A 9,411-nucleotide genomic window follows, 5' to 3' on the forward strand; every position below is an offset into this window, starting at 1 on the left:
CCCTCTATCTCTCTCTCTTTCACTCGCTCCCCTCTCTAAAATAAATAAATAAAATCTTTAAAAGTAGAAGGAGGAGGAGGAGGAGGAGGGGAAGGAAGAAGAAAGAAGAGGGAGGAGGAGAAGAAAGAGGGGAAGGAGGAAAGAAGTTGAACCTATTGGCTGAAAGAAATTTTATTTCTGACAGTATTTTATAAACTTCAAAATAGAGCCAAATGGTAGAAGAAGAATTTGGTGAACTTTAGGGCTGTCCAGGAAACTTCAGAAAGTCTAGTCCTTGCATATCTGGTAGAAAGACCATAGACATGGGAGTGTCTTCTTCTGTTTTCTTCTAGCTCTGAAACTTAATTGCTGTGTGACTTTGAGCAAGTCACTTAATCTGTGTCTGTTTTCCTATTTCTGAAGTGAAGCTGTCAGGCCCCATAATCTTGAAGCCGTTTCTAACTGGAATATTCCATGAGTTTCTTGGTCCCTGATCCCCACTCAAATACAATTCTAAAGTTCCTATCAGGACAGGGAGTGTGAAAGATCCAGGAAAAGAAACTTTGGGATTTTACCTCACTGATGGGGGGAGGAGGGGCAGGTGGCCTGTACAGAAGAAAAATATTGTCATGTGAACTTTTCACCCAGAGAAGGGACTCCAACAAAATGAATTATGAAAATATGTTGGTTTTTTTTTTAATTTGAGGAGATGCTGAGGTTCTGGTGATGCAGGTATTTCAAAGGCTGCCTGGGTGCTTAAGTGGGTCAGAAATTATTATTTAAAATAATGTGAAGAATACTCTGAGGTTAAACCAAGGTCTATGAAAAGAATGGCATGTTTCGTAACCTACAGCCGATTGCTTTTGGAAGATGCAACTGGCAAGAGAGTAACTGATAAGTAGATAAAAGTCCAACCACGGAGGGGTGGAGAGGGAGCTTTCGCTCTGAGTGGGCACTGGGTATGGCCACAGCTCTTTGGAACATAAGATAAAATGATCCTTCCCGAGTTTAAATCAGAGCCAGGTTTTGGAATGAGAACAGTAATTTGGAAAATGTCAGTGCCCATTCCCTGTGTCTCGTTTGTGCTCCTGGGTCTGTGTACCTATAAATGTGTGCATGTGCGTAGTGAGAGTTACAGGTTTTTACCCAGTCCATGAGGAAAGTGTGTGATTACGCTCTTCCTTTTTATCTTTGACTATTTCAATTATAAGGACCGCTAAACAAATATGCAGAAGGAATAGGCCCGGCCCACCTAGGGTTTCTCAAGAATCATCATTTTGAGTGTGCCATAGCACAGTTAAATATAATGATATATGCTGGGCTTTTTTTTTTAAGATTTTATTTATTCGTTTGACAGACAGAGACATCAAATGTAGGCAGAGAGGCAGAGAGAGGCGGGGGAAGCAGGGTCCCTGCTGAGCAGAGAGCCCGATGCGGGGCTCAATCCCAGGACTCTGGGATCATGACCTGAGCCAAAGGCAGAGGCTTTAACCCACTGAGCCACTCAGGCACCCCATATATGCTGGGCATTTAATACTTACAACCAACCTCCAGTTCCCTTTGCTGAGAAAACCAAGATTTGGAGAAGTTAAACAAATAGCCGACAGTCTCACAGTTCAAGAGCTGTGGAACCAGGATTCAAACACAGTTCTGATTATAACCCTTTGCACTAAGCCAATAGCTTCAGACTGTTTCAAAGGGAGGCTAGATGCTACAGGTAGATAGACGACAGGGATCTGTCCCATCAAAACATTTGGGCCAGTGTACCTGCATGGGTTGGGACTGTGCTGGGTGCCCTTCCAGGCTGAGAAGCTGCTCAATGTTGGGGGTTTGACTCACTGGGGAAACATTACAGAGTCCCCACTGCCTTCTAGGAACTGTGGTCTTCTCTGGGGTCTAGGAAGATGAGAGAGACATGGGCCTTGCCTCAAGGATCCTTCATTCCGGGAGGAGACAGATGTGTCAGCTAAAATATAAGATGGACCAAGAGCTAGCTCTATTAATATTGTTGTGATGGTTGGTATAGGCCAAATTATGCTGCAATAACAAAGGCCAAAACTTCAGGGGCGTATAGCACAACAAAGGCTTAGTTCTCCTTTCTCCTTCACCTCCGTCATTGCCAAAGATCTCTGTATCAATCAGGGTTTGAGCAGAGCAGCAGAACCAGTAATATAGGAAGACATTTACAGTGAAACACTGGCTTATGCAACTGTGGTGGCTAACTCAGCAAGCTGGAAGTCTGTCAGGCAGGCAGGGAAACTCAAGGCTGAAAACTACTGACATGAGCCCTTTGGAGTCTCTAAATTCAGGGAAAGCCTAACCCCTCTGCTAAAGGGCTTGCCTGATTAGGTCAGGCCCATCCCCCACCCCCCAGACAACCTCCCTTTTGATGTACTTAAAGTTCACTGATTAGGATCTGCCATTGTATCTGCAAAATTCCTTTGCAGAAGCACTGAGATTCGTATTTTGTTAGATAACCAGGGACCGTCTTACCAAGGTGACACATCAGAAATCACCACAGGGTCGCACATAATTAATGGGGCCCAATGACTAACGAAGGAACATCCTCAGCCACGGCAGGGGAAGAGATGAAGAATCTTGTACAATTATATGTTTCAGGTCCAAATGGCAAATGTTCCTTCTGTTTATCTGTTCATACTCCTCTGGCTAGAACCAATCCCCAGCCCCTCCTAAATGCAAGGACAGGAGGACATTGACCACCCCCTCATGCCCGGAAGGAGAGAGGCGCTGGAGGGGGGTTGCCACACGGGTGATCCTGGGAGCACCAACCAGCTTCCATCCGGCCCTCCCCAGGCCCATTTTACACAGGGGGAAACTAAGTCTGTGCTTGAGATGAAAGCACGCACGACGGCCTGTGGCCACACGTGAGTAAGGCCCAACTCTCCTCTCCCTCCCTCCGGCTCACCTCCACCCTGCTTCCTCGGGCCTCAAAAAACAGAAACTCCTTCCAAACCCACTGAGCCCTGTTTACCTGGAGAAGGTTTGCATTCGAACCCAGAGGAAACAGGTGCCTCCAGGGATGAAGGGCTCCTGCCAGACAATGTGGCCTTGCCCCAGGTAGCACGGGCGTCTCAGAGCTATGAAACCTCGAAGTTCAAAGAGATTTGTGACCTTCTGCCTACTTCATAGTCCTGAGATCTCCACCATGTGGCTTGCGAAGAACCACCTGCTGGAGCACTGAGGCAGCATATGAACAAGCCCTCCTTACGAGAAGGGCGGGGACCTCCCATGTATTGGACTCCAGGAATGCTTTCATCTGGGAAACTTAAGAATGGTAAGGATTGACTGAACGTGATAATGATCAATGGTCCCTGGCAAACCAGTGCTGTTTGATGAGCTGTACGTGCTCTCCGTTGAAAGGAAAACAGTCTCGGCCACAGGGACCCGACACGGCCCACTCCTTCTCCGGCACTGATGGAGTGCTCACCGTGCGCCAGACACTGTGCTAAACACCTTCTACACGAGACTTCATTTACTTGTGGCAACAATTCTCCGCGGTGAGTCTGTTATTGAACACACTTTGCCCAAGGTCACAAAGCCAATAAGCCCTAGAAGCAAGAGCCCTACCTAGTCTTTCTGACTCCCAAAACCTGTACTCCAGCCACAAGGGCCTCCACGTCCCCTTGTGAGGCTGGTGCCCTGCATGAGAGCATCTGGCCAAGGGAGAAGGCGAGGTCTTGACACCTGGCCTGGCTGCGTCAGCGTCGAAGGGGGACGCTCTCTAAATCTCCCAGAGGCTCCACATGGGTGGGGGCAGGGTAGGCCGAGCCTTGCCAACTTCAGGCCCCCCCTCTAAAGGCTACAGGTTGGAAAAGAACTTTAAATCCCCTGATCGTAGGCTCACCTCCTGACCGTCACACCTGAACTTTGCAGTGCGCTCGTGCTTGGGGAAATATTTCCTGAGAAGCTGTTCCCTGTGCTAAGAGCTACCAAAGGACAGAAGAAGGATAAGATATGGCCCCTCCCGCCAAAGTGTTTACAGTCTAGTAGGGAAAGCCGTACAAACACGTACAGATAATGTGAAACAAGGTCTGACATCAACCCATGAAGGCAACTCACAGAAGGGCTAGGTGACCCGAGCACCCTGGGAGCTAGAAGGATTCATCCATTCACCGGGCGCCCAGAGGAAGAAGGGGAGAGGTCTTTGAGGCCAGTGGGGTGGCCTGAGCAAAGCCCAAAGCCGGCCTGTGCGGGAGGATGTCCCCCCAGCTCACACCCGTGGGCTTCCATGTGCTTCCATCGGCAGGGGGGAGCACGAAGGCAAGTTTGGCTTAAGGGAGTCGGAGTTTGGGGACCACCAGCAGCACAGGGGTGGAGCCCAGCAACCCCAACCCCGCAAAGGAGGGACAACAGCCTCAGCACAGACAGAACACGGGTAAGCACAGTGAAGGGGTTGCAGCGGAGGGAAGGGAGACTCCGCACCATCCAGTTCAAGGCTGGAAATGGAAATATTCATCCCGTATGCTGGTCCTGCTCATCCAGCTACAACCACCCGCCCTGGGGGCCCCTACTCCCAGGGCCCACCTTCCTGGCCCCAGTGACAGCATCAGGGGCCAGAGCACAGAGGTGGTCGCGGTGACAGGTGCGGCCTTCACATCCATCCCCTTCTTGATACTCACCTGTCTTCCCTGGCCCCCGCCCCCTTCTCAGGGAGAGTTGCAGAAATGTTCTCGGAGGCAACCTCCTTTGCACCCTCTGCTCCTCACATCACCGTCCTCTCTGTCCCACCCCCAATGCTGTTCCTCCCCCCAACACACACACACACACACACACACACACACACACACTCCCTCTCACCTCCCTTCCCTCCCCCACCCCTTCCCCTCCATTTGTTTCAATGAACAGCCCCTTTTATCTATTCTGTAGGTACAAATGAAGCTGTCAAATTTGATCAGGCGCTTGATATGACAGGCCGTGGGAGTCAGGACCCCTTGAACAGAGTGGGCCTTGTCTGTCACAGCCTGCCTGACACTTCCCATAATGCCCAGACTGATGAGATTCTGAGTAGGGCCCAGCACATTTTCAACTCTATTTTGGGTGAAAACCCTTCTTGAAAGATCTTGAAAGGAGCTGGCAGTTCAGCCGCCCGGATGATTAATGAGGGTTGGCTCCGCTGGATGGATTTCTCCTGGTGCCAACAGCCGTCCTCCCAACAGGCTAGAACGTGTTGCCGTTGACTTCCCCCCACACTTCCCCCTCTCAGCGACGCCCCCCAAACAACCTCTCCCACCAGCCCTCGGACATCCCCACGGCCACTCCGGCCACGCACCTCTCACCCATCCTCCCTCACTTTCAGATGCAGGAGCAGCCCCGGCATATGGAAAAAGTTAACCATCACAGCTGAGCAAGGCCTGGCGTGAGTGAACAGAGCCCGCTGGACAGCTTGGCGCGTTTGAGGGGCAAGAGGGAGGGCTGAGTGGGCACCAGACAGGACAGTCACCCAGGTTCTCCTTGAACGCCATGTCACACGTTCCAGTGGACAGGGTAGGCATGTCCGCCTTTTCTCCATGGACCTCAGGAGCCCTGGAGACAGAAACCACGCGGTGTCTAAGGCCCCAGCAAGATAAAGCCTTAAAGTCCTTGCTTTTCCTCACTCATCTCGCTCTGTTTCTCAGAGGGGGCGCAACTAACATTGGAGCAAGACAGTTCTTTACCGAGCAGGACCCTCTGGCGTAGGACAGAAGACTTAGCATCCTTGGTCTCAAGACACTACTCGTTTGGAGCAACCCCCAGTCATGGAGACAACCACAGCCATCCCCTACAGGGATGCCTCCCAGCCGTGCCTGAGAACGGCCATAAGGATAAAGAGTGTCCCTGCTCCCTCCCTCCCTCCCTCGTGTCTTGAGGGCCTTGCCCTCCGCTCTGCCTCCCCCAGCTCTCACAACCCTCAAGCTCACTCAGTGGGGACAGAAGGGAAGAAGAGTGTTCTCCCACCCACCCCAGTAGCTGCTTGCCTCAAACCAGCCCTGCCTGAAGTGCTCTGTTCTACCTTTCCTCTTCTGCCTTCCCGTTTCCCCAGCAGATTACAGCTCAACCACACTTAGGGCGAAAGAGCGGTGCCCAAAACTTCTCTGGGCTTTCCAAGCTGAGAACCCTTCAGGAGCAGGCCAGTGCCAGGGAGTTGGGGTCAGGAATGTGCTGTTTCTTTTTGGAACACCCATAGATTCCTTTTTCCAGCTAGGCTCTAAGGTCCGAGGACTCCATCAGAGGAGAAGCGGGGTCCCTGTAACCAATGGCATCACCCACGATCTCTTGTGGAGCAGATTCTATGGAGCCAGGCCACAAGAGAGAGTGTTTCCAAGAGTATCAAGCCATACCTACTCTCCTCACTCCACGTTTTTTCCTCTCCCTTTCCTTCTGAAGAAGAGAGGGGGAAAAGCCCATAGTTTACCCATCCCTCAGGCCACTGGGTACATGCCCCAACCCGGCTTTTACCAATGGTCCGGTCAGGGGCCCGGTGCTCCAGTCCCCAGATGGACCAGCACCATCAGTGCCTTCATTCAGTACCATCTACTGAGCATCTACTACGTGCCAGGCACTGGGCTCCACTCTGAGCGTGCAGTAATGTGTAAAAAGACACACAGCCCCTGCCTGCATGAAGCTTACAGACTCGTAATAAGAAAAGAAAAAAAAAAAAAACAGATCAATGTAGGATTATAATTGCAGTAGCAGCAATGAAGGAAAAGCAGAGTTTTTTACAGCACACCCAGAGAGGGTGTAGCAAGGAATCCTCTATGGGATCATGAGAGCCTCTATGGGATCATGACCATGAAGCTGAGACCTAAAGACTGAGCAGCATCAGCCAGGTAAAGAAGGAAGAGTGTTCCAGGCTGGGGAAACCCACACCTGGACATCAGCCAAATGCTCCAAATGCACTTGTCTGGTGGAGGTGCTTTCCCTTGTAGCCGTGCTTCCATGGAACAACAAAAACTCAGTAACTCAGCCCAAGCCCTGGGAAGAACCAGAAGGGAGAGGACCTGGGAAGAGAAGGGAAGCACGGGAGAGCACTGACCACCCAGGCTCTCCACGGTCCAGGGCACCAACAGCCATCCCGACAAGCAAGAGGGAGACTGGAGCCTGGTCTGGGGCTAACAGGACCTCTCCCTAGAGTTTCAGGGATGCTCTGGCACCAAGTTTTGAGGTTCTCTAACTCCTGGAACTGTGATATGGGCAGCTGCTGGTGGAGACAACTGTTGAACTAACAATGACACAAATTAACATAAAATTACAAGATTCTTGCCCAAGTATGAACCTTGTGGGAGACCCGGCTTTCTCTCTTCCAGAAAGATATTTTAATGAAATATAGGAGAATGTGTTTCTTACCCTTGGAAACCCACAGCCCTTCATTGGCTCCCCACTGTCTAATTGAGGCCAAACCTTTAACCTAGCAATCCAGTCCTCCACAGAATGGCCCCAACACCTTTCCACCCGCCCCTGCCGGAACCTTCACAGGAGCCAAACATGACGACTCACTGTTTCCTAGACGTCCAGCTCTGGCATCCAGGTGTTGTTCCTTCCTCCTAAAAAGCCTATCCCCGCCCCCCCTCACAAATTCCCAGGTCTCCTTTTTTTACCCCAGTTGATTGCGGTTTCCCATTGCTCTGAATCTCTTGAACTCCTCACTTTATCTCTCGGGTAGTCCTTCTGTCTGCGAGGACCCCTCATCACCCTTCACTGGACCATAAATTCCTTAATGGCAAGAAGGGTCTTTTACACACACTCACGTCCTAGGACAGCGCCAGGCATGAGGTAGACCATAACTACTTGCCAAATTCCATTTAATTGGAAAAGAGCTAAAGAGCTTAAGCAGTTGTCAACATCTTTAAGCTGAAGACACGACTAGTTTGATGAAAGAAGAGACCCAGGAGGTAAAACTCAAAGACAGAACAAGAGGGACAAAAGAACAATCAGGAAGAAGAAAAAAAGATGCACACCCTTTACCAGTGGCCCAATGGCCAGTTGCTCCAGAAGCCTTCCCTTCTCTCATTGCTGTCCCCATGCTCAGAACAGAAGAGGGGGTCCTGAGGGCACAGGGTGCACTCTAAGGACCTTAACTATCATGGAAAACCCTAAAGGCAGGCAGAGGATGCCCACTGAGGTACGGACAGTCAGTGACCTCCTTCCTCTACCAACTTGCCATGGTGGCTGGAATTCCCCATCCCCCCTTGACTCATTTCTTGGCACTAAGGAGCAAAGTCCTGAAAAATAAAGAACATAAAAGTGTGCTATGAATGGCGTAGAGGGAGAAAATACCCTTCCTAAGACAGCAGTGCTCCCTAAACCTGTTTGGGAACTGCCCACAGCTAAGTAGATGGACGGCAAGGCTACTGGGAACGGGACATCAGACTATCAAGGGGTCTGGTCAGGAAAGCTCTGGAACATGAATATTGTCCCAGGAGTGGCAGCTCCAGGGTTTGTGCCTCCAGGGAGGACCTGGCAGCCAGTCCTTTAAATTTTTTTTTTATTTTTATTTATTTATTTGACAGATAGAGATCACAAGTAGGCAGAGAGAGAGAGAGGAGGAAGCAGGCTCCCCGTTGAGCAGAGAGCCCCATGCGGGGCTCGATCCCAGGACCCTGAGATCATGACCTGAGCCGAAGGCAGAGGCTTTAACCCACTGAGCCACCCAGGCGCCCCTGGCAGCCAGTCCTTTAAAGAGTGACCCTCCCTCAGTACCGACTCTCTCTTTGATCCTTATCTCACCCTCGACAAGCCACAACCACGAGGGGAGGGACCATGCCCAGTGTTACTGCTGTACCCACAACGTCCAGTCTGTGCCCATCAGGCAGCAGGCACTTGACAGAGATTTCTTGAATAAACCTATAAATTAATAAGGCTGTAAGAAGGTGCTAAGAAGGGACCCCAGGGAGAAACTGGTCCTTGCTCTCAGTGCTGCAAAGGGACCCAGCAAATCTGTGGACGTTCGGACCCACATTGCCGGAAGCCATCCCCGACTTTAGCCAAGCACCCCCATCTAGCAGACAGAGGTCCACACCTGAGCAGCTTGGAGAGGGCGCATTTGCAAACTTACCACACCAGCTTTTGGAGCAGAACCGACCTCCCTGCTGTCTTTCAGGACTCCTTGAGGGAGAAAAAGAATTTTCCTGGCCATTGGGCCAGAATATAAAAACAAGTCTACATAAAACAGACCTAAGAGGTAAAGAGTAGGCCAAAAACAATATGCTCCTCTCCCCCCTGTTTTCTTAGGACCTCAACCTCTTTTCCCTGTGAGGAGAAGGAGGGGGAAAAGGGAGCGCAGAGCCTAATGACCCTGTGCCCCCTTGCCAGGACAGAGGCCCTCCTCGCGGGCGGGGAGTCAAAGAAAACTTTTCCGAGACTGATTACCAAGAGGGTAACTAGGTACACAGAGCACATGTGAACAGGCTCCTCGTTTCCAATTCAGGACTGTCA

Source organism: Martes martes, assembly GCF_963455335.1.
Source record: "Martes martes genome assembly, chromosome: 2".
NCBI classification, from domain to species: Eukaryota; Metazoa; Chordata; class Mammalia; order Carnivora; family Mustelidae; genus Martes; species Martes martes.